We start from the raw sequence: 19409 nt of genomic DNA, 5'->3' as shown, positions 1-19409 counted from the left end.
AGGGCTACACACTTCCTGAAAAAAAAGTCCCTTGTTCCATGCCAATCTAATTTTTCATGTAACTGATGGTTTAAGGGAATTCCTCTGTCTTTGTTGAGGTATCATAACATTTAAATCTGCCTTAAGTAGAGTTTCAATTTGGATCCTTTCATTTGTCATTTTTAAGGGTTCCAAACCAACACAACTCCTTCCTATTCTTCCTAAATTTTCCTTATGCTGCCCTTCTGCCCATTTTCATACATGCCCTCTTTTTTTGGCCTTCTAGACAACAAAATAGAATAGAATAGAATAGAATAGAATAGAATAGAATAGAATAGAATAGAATACAATACAATACAATACAATACAATACAATACAATACAATACAATACAATACAATAGTTCAGTTGGAAGGGACCTACAACGATCATCTACTTCAACTGCTTAACTGCTTCAGGGATGACCAAAAGTTGAAGTATATTATTAAGGGCATTGTCCAACTGTCTCTTAAACACTGCCAGGCATGAAGCTTCAACCACCTCTCTACAAAGCCTGTTCCAGTGTTTGGCCACACTATCAGTAAAGAATTGCTTCCTAATGTCAAGTCTGAACCTCTCCTGACACGGCTTAGAATCATTCCCATGCATCCTGTCATTGGCTACCAGGGAGAAGAGAGCAGCACCTCCCTCTCCACTTCCCCTCTTCAGGAAGCTGTAGAGAGCTTTGAGGTTGCCCCTTAGACTCTTTTTCTCCAAACAAGGCAAATTCAAATCCTTAGCCACTCCTCATAGGACACACAGGTCTGCTACTTCAGTCAAAAATATTCAATGTGTGTATGCTATTAAAGGTAACATATGTGAGTTGTCAGGCTGTTGGGGGTTTTTTGTTTTGTTTTGTTTTTGTAGTATGTGTGGTGGTGGTGGTGGTATTGATGGTTAGGTATATGGTGGTGCAGGTGGTCAGGTACATGGTGAAGGGGAAACCTGACGTTAGGCAGACATTCAGCAGCCCAGGTCATCAAGACCATTCAACAACAAAATGCAGTTCCTGACAGCGAAGGTGGCCTTGGAATTTAAAATGGAAAAAAAAAAAACCTAAGATGCACAGCAATATCTGAAGAGAGGAAAGATTACTTCCTTAAAGATTAAGGACATGGCTAGAATACTACATGGTCTCAAAGAATCTGCAGTGACTTCTGTGCTCTTCTCTGACAAACCCCAGGTTCTGACATGGCAGGTAATCACAGCTATTTCTGTACCTCTCTACAGCCCCCTATTTTTCCTAATACTTGCTGTCTTGTTCCTATAGTGCTAGAAATATGCTTAGTTTTGGGGGGAGAAATCCCATGGCTTTCTTAGAATGGGGAAATTCTTTCCCTACCTCCTTTAAAGGCTTTACATATGTCATAGCACCAGTCAAGCTTTTTACAGTTCACTGAAGATTAGAGGCAATTAAATCTCCTGGTTTTCTCATTTCTGCTGAAAAGAAAGTTGAATTTATCTGAAAAGATACTTGTGGTGGGCAGTTAAAAATTCCAACCCTCACTTGTTTTAAAGTTGAGATCAAAAAGAGAGAGAGAGTTTAAGACTCTAATACTTATAACAAGACCTTGAACACACACCTTGAATAATAGGCAGACAGTTGAGTTTGCATGAGTCCTACACGAAAAAGGTCCTTGAGCAGTCATGCTGCTGCATTCAACATGAGTTGCAATCTGTAAGTGGTTTTCAAGGGTAATTCCAAATAAAGCACATTACGGTAATACAGCCTGGAGGCAAAGATCAAAGCTGAGAGATGGGAAGATATAAATACTCTTCCTTTACAAATGACCAGATGATTCTTGAGCTGTCTGCTTAAATACTTCCCATAATGAAGTAATAGAAAGTAGTGCAGCAGTGACAACAGCAGGAACAGAACAGGTGCTTTCAGCTTATTTCTATCATTTAGCCTATTCTATCCATTATCACACCTAGATTCTGGTGCTGAAATTCCACATTTCTTGCACAGAAGTCCTTAATTTAGGAAGCATAATTGCTTTTTGCTTAGGCAAAACTGCCCATCAGCCTATAGCCCTTGGAGTGTCCCATGTGGGAAAAGTATATTTAATTCTGTGGAATAATGAATTACGAAATGCTATTTTCTTTTATAAATTCACTCTTAAAGCCATGCAGAGATAAAACAAATATTTTACGTCTAAAGTGTTTTTCAGGAAATACTTTTCTTATCCATGCTCATTTTCTTTTTGTCTTTCAAATGTTCGTGGGTTTGCTACCTTTATCTTTACATGACCTACTTTTTCTCAGATTTTTATATTAACTTTCTGTTGCTACATAAGGTGAGCTGAAAAAATTGAAAACCTTTATGGTTTCAAAACCTTCAAAATGGAAGCCTCAATAGATGTCATTATCAAGTAACACACTACATTTACTAGCAAATTTTGAAGAATTGTCATAAATAATTAGAACTAAACTAATTGCTATAAATGGAATAGCTCTTGGAGTTGATAAAGTCTTTTGGCATGTTTGCTCATACAAAAAAAGCATTAATTAGCAGCGGGTCTCCATTATCAGTGTGAATTAGCAAGATTATACTATGATCTTGTTATTTAAATGTACAAGTGCCAAGGCATTAAAAAATAAAACATCGATGAGACTACACAGTAAATTTTGTAAATAAAAAATATTAGAGTGGAAACAATAATGAAATTGAAAACAATTTAGAGACAGTAAGTAACTTCAACATGTAGTTCCTCACAAGACATTTTTCCAGAACTCAGACTTGTTTAAAGTATCATTTTTTCCAATCGTGGAGTCAATTATGTCTACTTGACTCTCACATTCAAACTTGAATTCAAATTTTATTTTATTTAAAATTGCTTTAATGCAGTAACTTGGCATCATATTGTCACATTTAAGTTTTATTCTTTACTTTATGCTTTAGCTTGCAGCCCTAGTGTCTTCAACAGATACGATAAGGACTTTTCTACGTATTACTAGTGTTTTGCTTATTATGACAAATAATGCCAAGATAATTTTTCCCCATTTTTGGAGTAGTCTAACTTTGCTTTTTGTTCTGTTCTCCATGATTTTCCTTCCACAGCTTTTCAATAGCAGTAGCCATTGAATTGCAAAGTGCTTTAGCAAGCTATCTGTCTTAGAAGCCAGGTGAACATGTGGAATAGACACAAAATATATGTCATTAATATGCGTTCTTATTTTCCAACTGCATCAAAATTTATTCATTAATATCTACATTTTATGCTGCCTTAGTTACTAGCCATGAGCTGAAACACCTTTTCACCAAAAAAATCCTTTTCTGAACACCCAGTTTGAAATGGAATTCAGCTCCTTGTCCACTTTCAAATATCTCTGTTAACTCTGTCTTGCTCTAATGTCTTAATAAGCTCCGCTTTCTTCAGCTGCATGATACATCCTGTATGCTTCTCTTGTTCTTTCTTCACTCTTCTTGCTGGTTTGTTTCTTCCTTTTACTTTATAAATCCTAACTGATTAAAATCTGTTGTTACCATTGTTCCATTTTTCCCATTCCACAGGCAGTTTTTATAACTTCAGGTCTTTCAGCAGTTCCTCTTTAAACCATACTATCCACTCTTTCTCAGATAAGAAGAAAATAAATTCAGATTATTCTTACAGGCAACCATTAGGTGATCATAATTATTGCCTCCCTCGTCCACCCTCATCTTTTGAAGATTTAAGGCTCAAAAGGTTTCTGTGATTTTCCACTCATTAGATTTCTTATTTTGTATGAAGTGGACTGCTGGGGATTATTTTACAAAGGTATGATTGACAAACAAATATGCTTCTCTCAAGTCCATTGTCTGTTCTAATGCCAATTTTTTCTCCGCCCTTCCTATCCAAATTTCCTTATTCAGATATGTATATACTGTGGTTTTCTTTTGGGGTTTTGTGTTGGGTTTGTTTTGGTTTTTTTTCTAACCGTCACTTGAAAAGTTATTGTGGAATTTGAATCAGTTGACTAAGTTATGAAATCATTCCACTGGGCGCTATACACGAAGGGAAATCACCTTGAAAATGTAAATGTTATTTCTTAGACTACTTTAAAAGGGATTCAGGAAACTCAATCCACACAGTCCATCCAGAGTCCATACTTGTGTATGAGTGGAAGAACGGGCAACCGTATCTGGACCTCCCTAATACTCTCAACTCTTTTCATTTCATGGACTTTCTGAGCTAGCTGGGCTTTCTTTGTATTTACTAGCCTCAGTGTAATTCTCTCCTCTCCCTTTCTCCATTCTCTCCTTGCATCTATATGTGTCAAACTGCTCTTGTACAAGTGACTGGTAATGTAATTATCACTATCATCTGTCTCTTAGGAAACTTTTGGTTTTTAAGGGGTGTAAGATATATCTACAAAACGTCACTTTCTGCCTGGTGGGAGAAAATACCTGTGGCATTTTTCTGTAAGAATAAACAGATTCTCTCTGCACTGGTCTTTACAGGGTGAAGGGGAAAAAAATGTTCCCAGTTGCAATCAGCTTGACATAATAGATACATAATGTATCCACAGAGGCATAGAGCAACCTTGCTTGTTCCCGGGACTTTCTATTTACTATACTCACTCCTATAAATTGCTAGGCAGACTAACACTTTTTTTGCAGCAGATCTACTGCTTACTCAGTACTTATTTTGAATGATGCTTGTGTATGTGCAGGGGACCAGATATGTCCTTTCCAAATGTTAATGAGGAATTGTCATGGATGGTAATTCATGGATGTATTTCATAAAAGCAGCCTCAGCCCCTTTAAAAAATTGTCATCCTTGCAGCAACATGTGAGAACAGTATGTGCATGGGGCATTTATTTTCTTCTCAATACCGTAAGTTAAGGTCAGAGGTTCAGACTTCACTTTGCACCGTCTTTGTTAGCTTAACACAGAAAACACAGAGACTAAAGGGGCAGAAATGCTCATTTTTGTCACTTGCAATTGTATCAGTGCTGGTCAAAGAGTGATAGAGGCCAGAATACTTGATAATTTGCCTGCAGTGATGCTTGTACTCCTTGGGAGTTGTTTGAATTAAACACTGCCAACCAGGGAAAAATCAATAAAGTTGTTTAAATGGTTTCACAGGGGCCTTTGTGATGATTGAATATTACTCTTCTTACAAGACCAATAGCTGCCTTTTTTTTTTTTTTCAGTGCATGACCAGTAACTAAAGTTATTCAGGCTGAGTTCAAATGAAGGCTGAGGGTCTTCTCTTCTTACTGTCTTCTACTGACAAATAGTTTTCATTTCCTTTTTTTTTAAAACTAAAGTAGAACAAATCAATAAACCTCCCAGAAGCAGCAACATTAACATTCCAAATCATCCCTATTTCCAGCTAAATCTGCAGAAAAGAAAGCACAAGAGCAACACTGATTTACACCAGCTGAGAATGTACTCCAGCATTTCTTTGGGTTAGATGACATTCAATCAATTTGCCTGTGGAATGATGTACTGTACAAAAAGAACTGCAAACAATACAGATTTTCACTGTATGCAATAGCATAAGATTTTATTTCTGTAGGATGTTTTTGGCTCTTTTTAATGATAAATAACAGGTTAGAGAATTTAATGGTCAAGAATTTAGCATCCAAAGCTGTGCCTTTTAAAGGACATGGCAAACATTTAAATTATGAATAATTTAACTACTAGCTTGGAGAAAGTAATAAATCTGAGAAAATCTGCAGCATGTCCATATATAGAATCTATTAATTCTGCCAAAGGTGCAGGATGTGGGAGGTAAGAAATTTTAAAAGAAGCTTGTATACACTGAAATAAACCTGTCTTGCTCTAACACTATGTCAGCTAAACTACAACTAGTTTCTGGTATTGCTAGCATGGACTGACTATGCAGTCCTTGTAGCAGTCAAACTGGTGGTGCAGATCTACACTATTTGTGTACATCATTACTATTGTTATAAAAGTGGAAAGCAACAGCATGAATCACCACCATATCAATGGAAATGGTCCTTTCACTCTTCTTTGGAAATGTATGCTGTCATACATGAGTTTCCTTTCACACCTTATGAAATACGTAAGTTCTCCTATGCATCTTTTTCTGAAGACAACTTTGTTATTTTCCCGCTAGAAATCACATGTGGAGCAGAAAAAGTAGGTGAAATGGGGTCAAGAGAGGCAGAACTCCTGGCTTTTAATCTCTGCTTTACCACTATTCAACCTTTAGCGTATGCCTCAATTTCCTTGCTAAAACAATGATGGTAACAACAACAGCTAACTGTATAAATGCTTTGAAATTTGTTTAACTGTTATTACATTTTCAAACCTCCATTAAAAATTCTCTCGTGTGAATGAATTATACATTTTGGAGTGATAATGGAGAAAAATTCTGCAACACAGGACAAAAATAAACCCCCAAAAACCCACAAATTGTTCCAAGAAAGCCTTTACAGTGTATTTTCACAGTTCTGGGAGATGACACTTTACAACAATGTCTGTGATGTTCCCCTCCCCACAACGCAGTCTTTTCGACTAACATGCACATTTCTTCTGGAGTATAGTAGTATATATTTATATGCAAACACCCACACAATAATCTCTCTCAGGCTCTTCCTCTTCATCTTCTCTAAAGAAATGGGGAACTTAGGATATATATTTTATAACCAGAATATTTTATAAGCTCTGTGGCAGCTTATGCTCCCCATCCCAACTTCTGGCATAGCAAAACCCACTGAATTTAACAGTAGCAATCATCTTGATGGAAAAATACCCACCCTTTGAACCTAGCATATACCCCTAAATCCTTGCCTATGCCTCCATGGGAAGGAAGATTTGGGATTAATTTCTTTTCCTTTCTGCTTCTAAATTGTTACCTATTTCACAAAAAATGAGAACCAGGAGTAACTGTACTGACAGAAATTAAAGCACACCAGTATATGTTGGGTTTGCATAAAAGGGCTCATAATATTCAAATAAAAAGTAGAATACAAGTCTTCTCTTAAAGTTTCCAATATGTCATACATCTGGCATGATTAAATATCCATCTGCAAATCTTAATTTATTAGCACAGTTTGCCATTTTATTTCCATCAAGAAAAAGAAAATACAGATGAGGCCACAATATAAAATAACTGAGGGGAAAATACAAGTTGTTATTTAAATATCAGTAAAATTCTGGAAATGGGAAAATATTCACAACAGTCCGAATCCAAACTAGCTTATCCATCTTTCTTGGTAACATATTCTGTATATGTGTGTCATAGGCCCTCTGCTGGAAAAGTGATAGTCCAGCTATACTGAGGCTTGTCTACTGCACCACATGGTCCTTCATCTGGGCTGTAGTGATGAGATCCTTAGTTCAGCTTTGTGGAGCCTCTTGGAGCCAACCAAACCCATTAGTATTTGTGGACATGGACTATTCCAGGCATTTAAAAAAACCCAACCAAACCAACCAACTTCATCATCTAGCGATGATTAGCTTTTTAAGAGCTAATAGTTTTCCATCTGAAGAAAATCTTAATTAAAAATATTTATGTTAGTTGATTTTTTTAATTCCAGTGTTGATAATAAATTATAATATGTGGATTGTCTTATATGTGACATTTGCTTTCATAAGCCATGCAGTTATCAGAAGCTAATCCTGTAGAGAAACTAATCAAGGAAGGTGTTACACAAATGCAAAACATATGATTAAAGAGAGGGAAGGCAAAGCTCATGCAAAGAACTGAATATTATAATGAAATTGCCACTGAATGGAGATGTGAGGACTTCAAGCTCAGTTTAATTAGGCCACTGAGTGGAATCCCCTAAGACTGACAAGAATTGAACAGCTAATAATCAGTTTGTTCTTTACTGATTACCAGCTAATCATGTCCCAAACACAACCCCTTTCCCCTTTCTCATTATGAATACATTTGCAAGCCTTTTTTCTACTCTCTGCACTTTTATGGGCACACAGGCCCTAATCAGCTAACTTCAAGAGCTTCAACTAGTATCTTTAAAGGCTCACCTATTGTTTGTGGAGCAAATATTTGCATCCTTCAGCATCACATCAGTAAACATTGCCTGTGCTTGTATGAAGTGATGAGAAACTCAATTATGCAAGAACAGCATATTTTGTTACCTCATTTTCAAAAGTTAATTTCCATTTTCCAACAGCTGAGTGTTCCTCTGCTGAATGTTATAATTCTATGTACAAAGTAGGAAGCCCACTTGCATTCAGAAATCCTTGCATATCATAGCAATAACTTCTGAGACATATTAGTGTGAAGCTCCTTTTCTATAAAATGGAAAAATAAATTTTTTATGTGTCACTTTTCGTATGAACAGTAAGCTCAGAGTTTTATCCATACCCCATTTAAGTCATTTGACAGATGCCTTCAGTGGACTTTTGACTTCAGTGGACCTTAGATCTGACCTCTCATGTTATAGACAATAAAGTGATATGGTTAGTTAGCTGCTGAGAGAAGTAGAAAGCAAAGTAAACCAGAAGGAATTTATCCATTGACTGCAATGGGACGAAGAGGTTATCCAAAATATTTTTAGATTACATTTGTCTGTAAAAGGTATAAAGTGTCAATTGTCTTTGGAAAAACAGTAAGCTAGGAAAGTGTTACATAAAAGCAGAACATGCAATTCAGGGCATGTAACACTCAGAACAAAGCTTATGCATAGAAATGAAGCTTTTCATAAAATTGCCTTACATAACATATATAAGAATTGTGAGCAAGTTTTATTAAGACTCTAATTGTAATCTCTTTAAACTCATGCTCAGACTTTTTCTTACTTACTTAGGAGATGGGTGCCTAAATTATATATACATATATATATAAAAAAATTTTTTATATATATATATATATCAGTTTTAATCAACAGAGTTGAATAAACTGCCTATAAATCTTTTTACTTTAATAAATACTGAGGACATCTTCCACCTTAATGGACCTAAGCAGTTCAGCACCAAGGTCATGAATACGTCTCATCAGGATCCTCAGAACCTGATAGGACTAATCCCATGTTAGGAGTAATCTCTGTAGAAACCACAGAGGGCACAAATGCTTTTATTCGAGATCACAGTGAAACAAGAGAGAGATGACTGTGCATTTCTGCCTTTTCTATGTGTTAGTTCAGAGAGAGTAGAAGACCTGTGTAAAATGTCCTCCTTAGCGTGAAAGGACTCAAGCCAGCACAAGGCACCACACTGAAGTGTTTCAAGCAGTCACACATTTCCATTCTCCTGCTGTAGCTTTGAAAATTTTCAAAAAAAGGATTCAGTATTTTTGTTTGGTCCAGAAAAAAGGAGCAATGGGGAATATAGTTCCTTCCCAACCAATAGAGTAGGACACCAGCAGAGGAGACCTGTGTTCTGATCTCTTTCCGTGGACTGCTTCTGTGTCTTATATAAAGAATGCTTAATGCTATGTATTTGTAATTACACGTAGATGAGATAATGAGACCAGGAGAGAGAGAAAATACCTTAGTAAGCTCTACACTTCTTTAGGACACCAGCCATCATAGTCTATAGTGATAAAATGACCAATAAAATCCATTGAAGAACTCCCAGATAACTTATGGATATGGAAACTGCAAATCTCAGGGCAATGGGTCACAGTACAGAGTGATGAGTGAAGCCATCATGTATCTTGTTAATGCTACAAGCATGTCCAAGTTCTTTTAACATGGATTTCATTTTTCCTTGTGCATTTTTAACACTTCTTTGACTGCTCTTACCATTAATTAGTACTACAACAGTACAAATATAACCCCTGATAGCTGTCAAGCATATGTTGAAAATAAATGATGGAAATAAATTAATCTTACTGAACCTGTTAATATGTGGTTTGCTTTTTTTTTTTTCATTTTTGCGCAAAAGGGTTTATTTGCTCTTATCATGTTGAGTCTTATAAACACAATCAACATGAAGATTTAAAGAAATAAATAAGCCCACCTAGAAAAGTCTACTAATAGAGTAAAACTTATTACTAATGATTTTTCTTGGTATGTATATAAGCCTGAAGCAAATTAATACTTCAAGGGAGTTTTCCAACATTAATCATGATTCATGAACTGTCTATCAGAGAAAATCTTTTTTGTATTGCAAAAGCAAAAACGTAGATAACAGTAGTACCTGGCTAGATAGTTAAAACACTATGAATCCCAACATACACAAGGTAACATATTAATAATATAACTTTTGTAAAAAGGTAAAAGTGTTGCTATCCTGCTTGGGTAAATATTTCTGTTAAAATGAACATCAAATTTATCCTTAACTAGAGCCTGATGCTCCCTTTTCTTACCACATCCATCTTCAGCCCACTGCATTTCAATCTTGCAAGGACAATAATATTTAATGAATTTATTTATTATCTGACCATATAAATTTTAGTTGCTTTGTAAGTTCACTACTTGTTGCCTTTAATTGTAGATCCAGTTTCTAATTTTGAAGGCTCATTTAAAAAAAAAAAAAAACAGAAAAAAACAAATCTAACTAAAAGTCCAAATGTAGATTTTTGTGCTTTTGCTATTATTTATTTTTTACCTCATGCCACTGGGCCTTTCATATTATTGCTACATTCCTCTTTTCAGAGGACTTAGCAGGATGGATGACCTAGCAGGATGTCACTTGCAATTCAGGTCGTGCAGAGCCAACAATCTATTGGCTCATATCCTGCAAGACATCATTGTCATTTATACCTGTTCCTTGGCATACACAATACCAATTTATACGTAGAGTGCACTAAGTGGATCAAACCTTTAACAGATACATATATATATTTGAAGTGCCAAATTTACTTCAACTGAGGACCTATCATAATTTGTATTTGTAATTAAATGTATAGTAGAGACTGAAGTTCCATAGATGACTATGCGTATGACAGTAGTATTCAAACAAGTAAACATAATAAATCTCAGTTCATGTGGTTAATCAAGGAATTTTCTCACTAAAGGAGCACAATTTTTATCAAAACATAGAAACTGGGAACTAAAATTTGCCTTTCAATTGTGTATTAATACAGAGGGGATGTCAAAAACATGACAGGTTCATAGGTATGGCCTACCAAATTTGTTTTGTAAAGTCAAGGAAATGAGGAAAGGTTGAAAAAAATTTATCTCAAATTGTAAACTCTCAAATTGTATTTGACCAAAACAAATACAAAAGAGCCCACATTCAAAACAAGAAAGAAAATAGAGAAGAGAAAATATCAATGTGTTTGACAATATTCCATTAGATTTTGAATTTCTCTATTTTTTCCATTCCATGCAATGCATCATTTTCAGAATTCCCCTGCATCATGAACCAGTTTGAATAATCTATTGTGAGCAATTTGCTGTTCTTTGTTATGTGACTACTTAGTAATTAACATTCCTAGTAACTATTATTTCCACAAAGATTTGAAATTATATCCATGAAATAATAATGACATTGAGAAAAAATTTTCAAACATTCCAGAGGTTATATTGCCTAACCTCTCTGCCTACTTCATTTTTGAGACATATCCTAATAAGACAATTGACTGTGGAGCCACGTAGCAATTGCTGTGGAATACTGATATTTTTTAGCGTCCATGATCCGTACAAATCTGAGTGCAAATCCTATTACTGTAATTTTGAAAGTTTTAGAAGTCCACCCCACTCTATCAAGTGCTTTCTTTCAAATATGACTTTACTTGTCCAACAAGTCCTTACTTTGCCAATAGCATCTAAGATCACACAAAATCAGGAACATGAAGGGCATGAAGAACACTTTCTGGAAGAATGAAGGGAAATGAAAACCAGGGTTTTCAAGTTACTGTAATTCTATAATAATATAGCTAACATGCAGATGCAGTTCTGATGAGTCCTGTCTAATTCTTACTGGAATGGACATTTTTCACTGACCTATTGCTGTCAGAATGGGTAGTGATATTTTCACAGTTCTGTTGTGATAATTATCAAGCAGCATGTTTCCAGACTGTCCAGATCAGGAGATACGACTTTGGCCACATACAATTCCTTCACTAACTATATCTTCCATTTCCATGTACCAGCAAGCATGTCAATGCTTGTTCTGTTCTGTTCTGTAAAGATCTGCAAACACTTTTTCTCTAACATTAAGTACATCATTTTAAAGTCATGCCACTCTTTTCACTAGAACCTCTCATATGTTTAAAGTTAAACGAGTACATTATTATTGTCAGGTTTCAAAGCTCCCTAAAAAAATGGAGCACCAAAACTATGCTATAGGTCCTGATCTCATTTAATGAGCTCTGATAAAAACTTTGCATAAATATACACTGACAGTGCTGTTCTTCTAAATATTTTCACCTCTATTTACCTTAGAGCTGAAGCATATCTTTAACCTGCACAGTCATAAAATGTGGTTGCAAATTTTGTTGTTGCTATTAATTACAGTTTTAAAAAATAAAATTTAATATTTTTAGATCCTTTGTTTTTTACAAAAAAATAATTATTTTTCTGAAAAAAAATCCTTCTTGAAGAATTAAATATGTTCTCTCCCTTCCAATAGAGAAAAACAGTTCCATTTTGAAAAATAAAATAGAAATAAAATATAGCGAGATGAATGCAAAGGGGTCATCTAAAGTTAAGGCTTTACAGAAATAATTACCTCTTCTAGCCTGATTCTTTAAATAAATAAATAAAATGAAGAGAAAGAAGGAAGGAATAAAGTGACTACATTAAGAAATTGATTGATGTGTTGCTCCTGTGCGATGTTCAGCAAGCCTTTCTCTGGAGAGGCTTTATTGGTTTGCTGGTACTAAATTTTCCAAACACATATATATCTTCTGATGCACGGCAAGTTTGTCACCGTTGAGAAACTACGTCAGCCAAGTTAGAAAAGTTAAGAGCCTGTAAAACTTAAGTCATCCAGAACTGCCACTAATGGAAAAAAATATAGAAAGATATTAAAGAAATTCAAAGTTATATGAAGGTTGAGGTTTTAGATGGATGAGGTAAAAGGTGAGAACAGGCATTACGTTTGCATATTCCTTAAAATACATAGAAAAAATAATTTAAAATACAGTAGTATGTCAGACCACCTTCTTTAAACTGTAAGGAAAAAAGAAGAGTTAAAATACCTTGAATCACATAAAAATTTCCTAATTCTGTCATGTGAGCTCTTTCTCTATAAATTCTAGCAGTATGAGAATGTTAAAAGTGTCAAATGAAAACAATATTAAATAAAACAGAATAATGAAAGAACTATATTTTGCTTTTTCTAGAGCCTTAAATCTACATAAGTAAATCATACGAGTCTTAAGAAAACCTTGATTGTCTTCGTTAGCACAGTATAACAGTAGCTGTTTTCCATAGGATTTTTATTTGGCACTGTCTATGCTTAAGATTTTCTTAATATATTTCATCTTTGACATTCAAAAGTTGATGGACTTAGTCTTTGGTCACTGAAAAACAATTCAGACATTTTCTCTACTTTAAAGAGGGTTTTTTCTGTTTTATACCACTATAAGTGAGAACAGAAACTGTCCTTTGGACTCTAATAATTCAAATTTACAGAAAGTCACTGAAATAAATTTATTTGTGTGTATGCAATTTCTTTATTTTTAGAAAGGAGTAGTGCTGGGAAATATCAGCTTAGTGATTGACTCTCAGCTCTGAAGTGACCTGAGCATAAACAGTTTATTTGTTAAATATAAGTGTTTGGAGTGTCGTGTTTATTCCCTGGAATTCAGAAGAGAAACTTTTGATTTTGAACTTAAGCATGATTCAGCCACACTTTGAAACCTTTCATCTTCACCTACTGTAGACATTCGAGTGTTCAAGTTTATTGGCAGAACCTCTTCTGGAAAATTATATTTGTATATGGGATGCTTGAGCATAGTCCCTGAGCAAGATTTTCAATTGTGCAAATGACCAGTAACAAAATTGGATATCTGCTTGAATACATGCTGTATAACAACAGACTTATTGTTCTATCATGTAATAATGAAGGATACAAAATATTATTAAACTTGGGCAACTAAGAAAACAATTTAAATTTTTCAGAATTCAGAATTCGTTCATGTTCTACTTACAAATCCTCATAGGCAACACAGGCTTCTCAAAGAAGGGTGGTAAATTCAGATATTTATACATCAAATATCTATTGATCGTACCTTTGTATTTCTTATAAAGTTCCCGATCAGGTATGTCCAGAAGAACCTATTTCTGAATCAGAATACTGTGTTAGTAGTTGGGACTTGTTATTTAATAATCCACTCACCCTTGGGATCACTGCCCTTCCTAAATCAGGTGAAACACGTAGGGTGGAAAAAAGGCACAGCCATTACATAGCACATTTGTAACAATAGAATATAATCAGCCAGACAACTGAATAACATATTTTAAAATCATATTTAAGCATGTGTTCTGCTGTTAGAGGAGTATTATATGATACTAATTTAACACTAATCACACACCATCATCCACCAAGAGCAGCCTCTGCCAGTGAATTGTTACATTGCAAAAAAGCTGACAGATTACTTTCTACTACAGCATGCAGAAATAAGAGATCCTTACAAATGACATGCCACAGCCATGAAAGCCAATGACACAGGGAGCACTTACAGCTGATAAGAAGCATTTACTGTCTGCCACTTCAAAGGCGAATTCTCCCTGGGATGCCTTTAATCCTACCTGGCACCTTAAACCAGTGCTCTGCACTGCAGCAAGAAGAGATGAAAGCGAAAGGGCATAGGCAACAGAGAGACAAGCAGATTTAACAAGATGGGCAATACATATGACTGATCATTTGTTGACACAAAAATATACGAAGAGACAATGGAATAATGAGGGTGGAAATAATAATAATAACAACAACAGCATCACCAACAGATTTTAAACAAATCAATTTGGGGGCTGTTGCTTTAATCAGTCACAGCAACTGCCCACATAGTTGGGAAAACATTCTTGTACTGGGATGAAAATTGAGTGATTAAAAAATTAAATGCAAAGCTCTTCCCTTTTGCACTGAAAAAATTGTATATCCCCTAGGTGGTAACCAGATCATCAAAGAAAGCAAGGATTTAGACTTCTCAGATAGCTGAAATGTTTTGCTCTAGAAAACAATCCATTGCCTCCTTTCTTTCCAGACTTCTCTCTTCTGCTAGCACTACTCGCTTCTGAAGTACCACAACACTGACATAATACAAACAGTTCCAGTTTTGGGTAAGACACAGAAGAGCCATGAAATGCAAAACACGCCAGACTATGCCTAATAATGAGTGAACTGGCTTTTTTAAGGATAAGGAGTAGAAACTTTTTCCATAGTTTAATTAATCTCAAAGTTTTCTAAAAAAGTTTATCATCCTTGGTAATGTAGTAATGCAGATGCTCTTTGACAATATAAAACAAGATCTTAAACTGGGCTTTCAATCACTGCCTCAGTATTGTGGATACATGCAACCCAAGGACACAGGTTAATGACATGAAGCAAAATGTAAGCAAGATCATTAGATTGTACTGATCATTTTAAACGCCGTGCACAACAATAAATTAATGTGGATTCTTTTGCCTGTGGATCAGTCTCAGGAATGAAACCTCATAATATTGGGAGTAAAACAGCTGAGGACTTACAGAGATGACAGCTTAATGGTTCTAATAAATATTTTTTCTTATCAAGAAACAGGGCAAGTCACACACGATCTTTGCATGTACTCTCGTGATCTTTTTAGGAAACTCATATAACTTGAGTCTTCAGGTTTACTATACACCAGCTGGTTATAGCTTCTGTGTCTCATTTTTTATTATTCATCTCAAAATAATTGAAAGGGAAGATACTTGCCTACATTTAAATTACATTATTATATAATTTAAATTATATAAACAACTAAACCTGTTTTGGCACTTGTCACAACTGTGGAAGAATTATAGTTACTATTGCTCATGTTTTCTATGCTTTAGACAGGGATTTCTTTTTAGTATCAGTGAATCCTGAAGTAATAAAAAGGCCAAAGTAATTGCAGGACTAACTACTATCTGGATAACTGGGGGATATTTTGATAAAAATAAAAAAGCCAAAACACATACCAATTATGGTAAGCTGCATGTGAAATCCTAATACAATGTTTAATACAGTCATCGTCCCAAAGTATTAGAAGAGAACTCTGGCATATCCAGCTTTGTTGGAGGACATAAAGCTGTGACACAGATGTCCAAATTCTGCCAGTCTTCCTCTGCTGAACCATTCTTTCCATAAGAAATCCCTTCGAAGCAGTGTTCTCAAAATGACACACTACTTAATGGAAGAAGGTTGACAGAATCTTTATTAAAGTAAATATATGACTGACAGTGACACCTTGTACAGATAAAACTTAGGATAAAGATGGAAAGAATGAAATTATTACAAAATAATGCTAGTTAACTAAAAAATTGCTTGCACACCTGAATTCTCGCCCTTCATGGTGAGAACTTTCTCACTTCAAATTTGTAGTTATGGTCCATGCACAGATAAACATATTCATAGTCTTTGTAAGCTTTTCAAATGTAAACACTCCAACAGTCAAAATGTAAAAACTTTTTAAAAGGTTTCATTGCATATCAAATGTAATTATATAATTGTATTTACTCAGGAGAAATTCTATTTGCTTTGTGCTTCAATATCCAATAGCTATGTGGGCTTTAAGCTATCTGGTAATTATATGCTGCAGTTAAGACAAAGCTGCTTCTACTTCAAATCTAGTCCTGTTTGATGTATTTCACCCATTTCTGCAACATTAAAGAACTTGCCTAAAATAGTTACACTTCATCACTTTGAAATTTCAGGACAATGACAACTTAGAGAAACTAGCATCGCTTAATACTATGATCCCCTGCGTTTAAGAATACGGTGACCATTTTCAGTAGTTTCTGTTCACCACCCTCATTATTTTTACAAGTTTTAATGCTATTCATCAAAGAACACATACTAAGTGTATACTTTGTGGCTATCATGGGAATTTTCAAACTCATAAAACTGTATCATTATTCTTTAGCTGAAGTGAGTGATTGGTGTTCTATACCGTGAATCTTCCTTTTAATAGTTTGCATTAGGCATTGAATGAAATTTGAAAACTTTTCATGTTGTCTAAAATGTGGCATTCTTAAAAACCAATCTTCTTATACCTTCAATTGGCGTTAAGTTGAATCCCTTGCACTATTGTAAATGGCCTTAGTTATATATAAAATTTCACCTGCTGGTACAATGACTAATTTCAGCTTTTTCAAAATAATGGCAACAAAGTGGACCCTATAATGTTGCAGACAGTACAGTGTGGTATTAAGGAGCTGCAGTTTATTGTTTTTTTTCCTGTCATGGTGGGTTTTTCCATAAAAGAGCAACATTTTAGCTTTTCCCAATAACAGTAAACAAACAGTTCTTTATCTATAACATCTTGTTTCGTTTAAAGAGAGCACTATGAGCATTAAGAAAGGATAGTGAGCAGAATGATCCTGGAGGCTAGGAGGTGCAGGATCTCCTACATCAAGCCAAAATAGATATCTCACTTTAACTAAAAAAGGACTGTCCTCTGAAAGACTCATCTGAGGTAAGCTTTGTTACTAAGAATATCAGCACCCCATCACTGGCACTGATGAAAGACACCTCCCAGAAAACTGTCACCTGTTGCTCTGGGAGAGGAGTCTCTGGTTGTGGTGGGTTGATCTTGGCTAGCCGTCAGGTGCCCACTGAGCTGCTCTATCTCTCCCCCTCCTCAACTGGACAGGGTAGAGAAAATTTGACAAAAGGCTCATCAGTGGAAGTAAGGACAGGAAGATCACTCAGCAACTACCAACATAGGCAAAGCAGACTTGACACAGGAAAAGTAATTTAATTTATTGCCAAGCTAAATCAGAGCAGGATAATGAGAAATAAGGACAATCTTAAAACACCTTCCTCCCATCCTTCCCTTCTTCCTGGGCTCAACTTCACTCCTGATTTCTCTATCTCCTCCCCTAAGTGGCACAGGGGGACGAGGATTGGAGATTGTGATCAGTTTATTATGTGTTGTGTCTGCCACTCCTTCCTCCTCACACTGTTCCCCTGCTCCAGCGTGGGGTCCCACCCACAGGAGACAGTCCTTCATGAATGTCTCCAAAGTGGACTTTTCCCATGGGCCACAGTTCTTCATGAACTGCTCCAGCATGCCTCTTTTCCACAGGGTGCAGCCCTTCAGGAACAGACCACTCCAATGTGGGTCCCCCCCAGAGCTACACATCCTGCCAGCAAACCTGCTCCACAGTGAGCTTCTCCCTCCACAGGGTCACAGGTTCTGCCAAGAGTCTGCTCCAGTGTGGGCTTCCCATGGGGTCTCAGCCTCCTTCAGGTGCATTCACCTGCTCTTCAGGTCCTCCATGGGGTGTAGGTGGATATCTGCTCCACCATGGACCAGGTGCTGGAGGGGGACAACCTGCTTCACAATGGGCTATAGGGGGATCTCTTCTCCTCCACCGGATGAGCACCTCTTCCTCCTTCTTCACTGACCTTGGTGTCTGCAGAGTTGTTTCTCTCACACATTCTCACTCCCCTCTCCCAGCTGCTGTTGCATGGCATTTTTTTCCCCCCTTCTTAAGTATGTTATCACAGAGGTGCTATCACCATCACTGATGGGTTCAGTTTTGCCCAGCAGCAGGTCCATCTTGGAGCCAGCTGGAACTGGCTTTGTCAGATGTGCGCAGCTTCTGGCATCTTCTCACAGAAGCCATCCCTGTAGCCCTCCTGCTACCAAAACTTTGCCACGTAAAGCCAGTACATTGGTGCTGCATCTGTTGAGGTGAACCAGGCTGTTTAGGGTCTGCCTAGCCGTAAAGTTTCAACACCTTCCTTCCCTGACCAGAGGGGTTTGCAAAAGCAGTAACAGACAATTCTGGCACTACTTCCAAAACCTCCTGGGAGTGTAAAGACCTGTGCAAGCAATAACCCCTCACGTAGCCTCTGAATCTGGTGCCATGCCACTGTCAGTAGTCTCTAGCAGGCATCCCGCAGCTGGATGGCGGTGTGTCCAGCTAGTTATGTCAAGTCATCAGTTCATCAGGTTCTCTTGAACTTTTTCTGTAGGCAAGATGACTAAGTGTCAAAGCATGACTTGAAAGACCATGGGACAAATCTTCCTTGCTCCCTCTCTCTCCCCCAAACCCTTTCCTTTTTCTGCTTTCTTTCACATGCACGAAAATTAAATTATTATCCCTCATGCACCAAATTAAATTAATTTCAGGCCTGTATTCTTTTATGTCTCAGTGGAGAACACAAGAGGAATATGGAGGGATAACAGTGTTTTGAATGGGAGGAACTAGGCAGTCCTTTTTCTTTATTTTCTTTTTGGTATTGACTCTCTCTGGCATGCTCAGTATATTCCAAGCCCATTTGATCATGGACATATGTACCAATTGATCTAGGCCACCTACCAGTATATATTTTTCTGCTGGGCTCGTTCATTTTGGCTGTATGAAGTGATTTAGAGTTATTTAGAAGCTGGTGACATTT

Source organism: Chroicocephalus ridibundus, chromosome 2, assembly GCF_963924245.1.
Source record: "Chroicocephalus ridibundus chromosome 2, bChrRid1.1, whole genome shotgun sequence".
Taxonomy (NCBI): domain Eukaryota; kingdom Metazoa; phylum Chordata; class Aves; order Charadriiformes; family Laridae; genus Chroicocephalus; species Chroicocephalus ridibundus.
The sequence above is the reverse complement of the archived record's forward strand: the minus strand, read 5'-3'. Positions refer to the sequence as shown.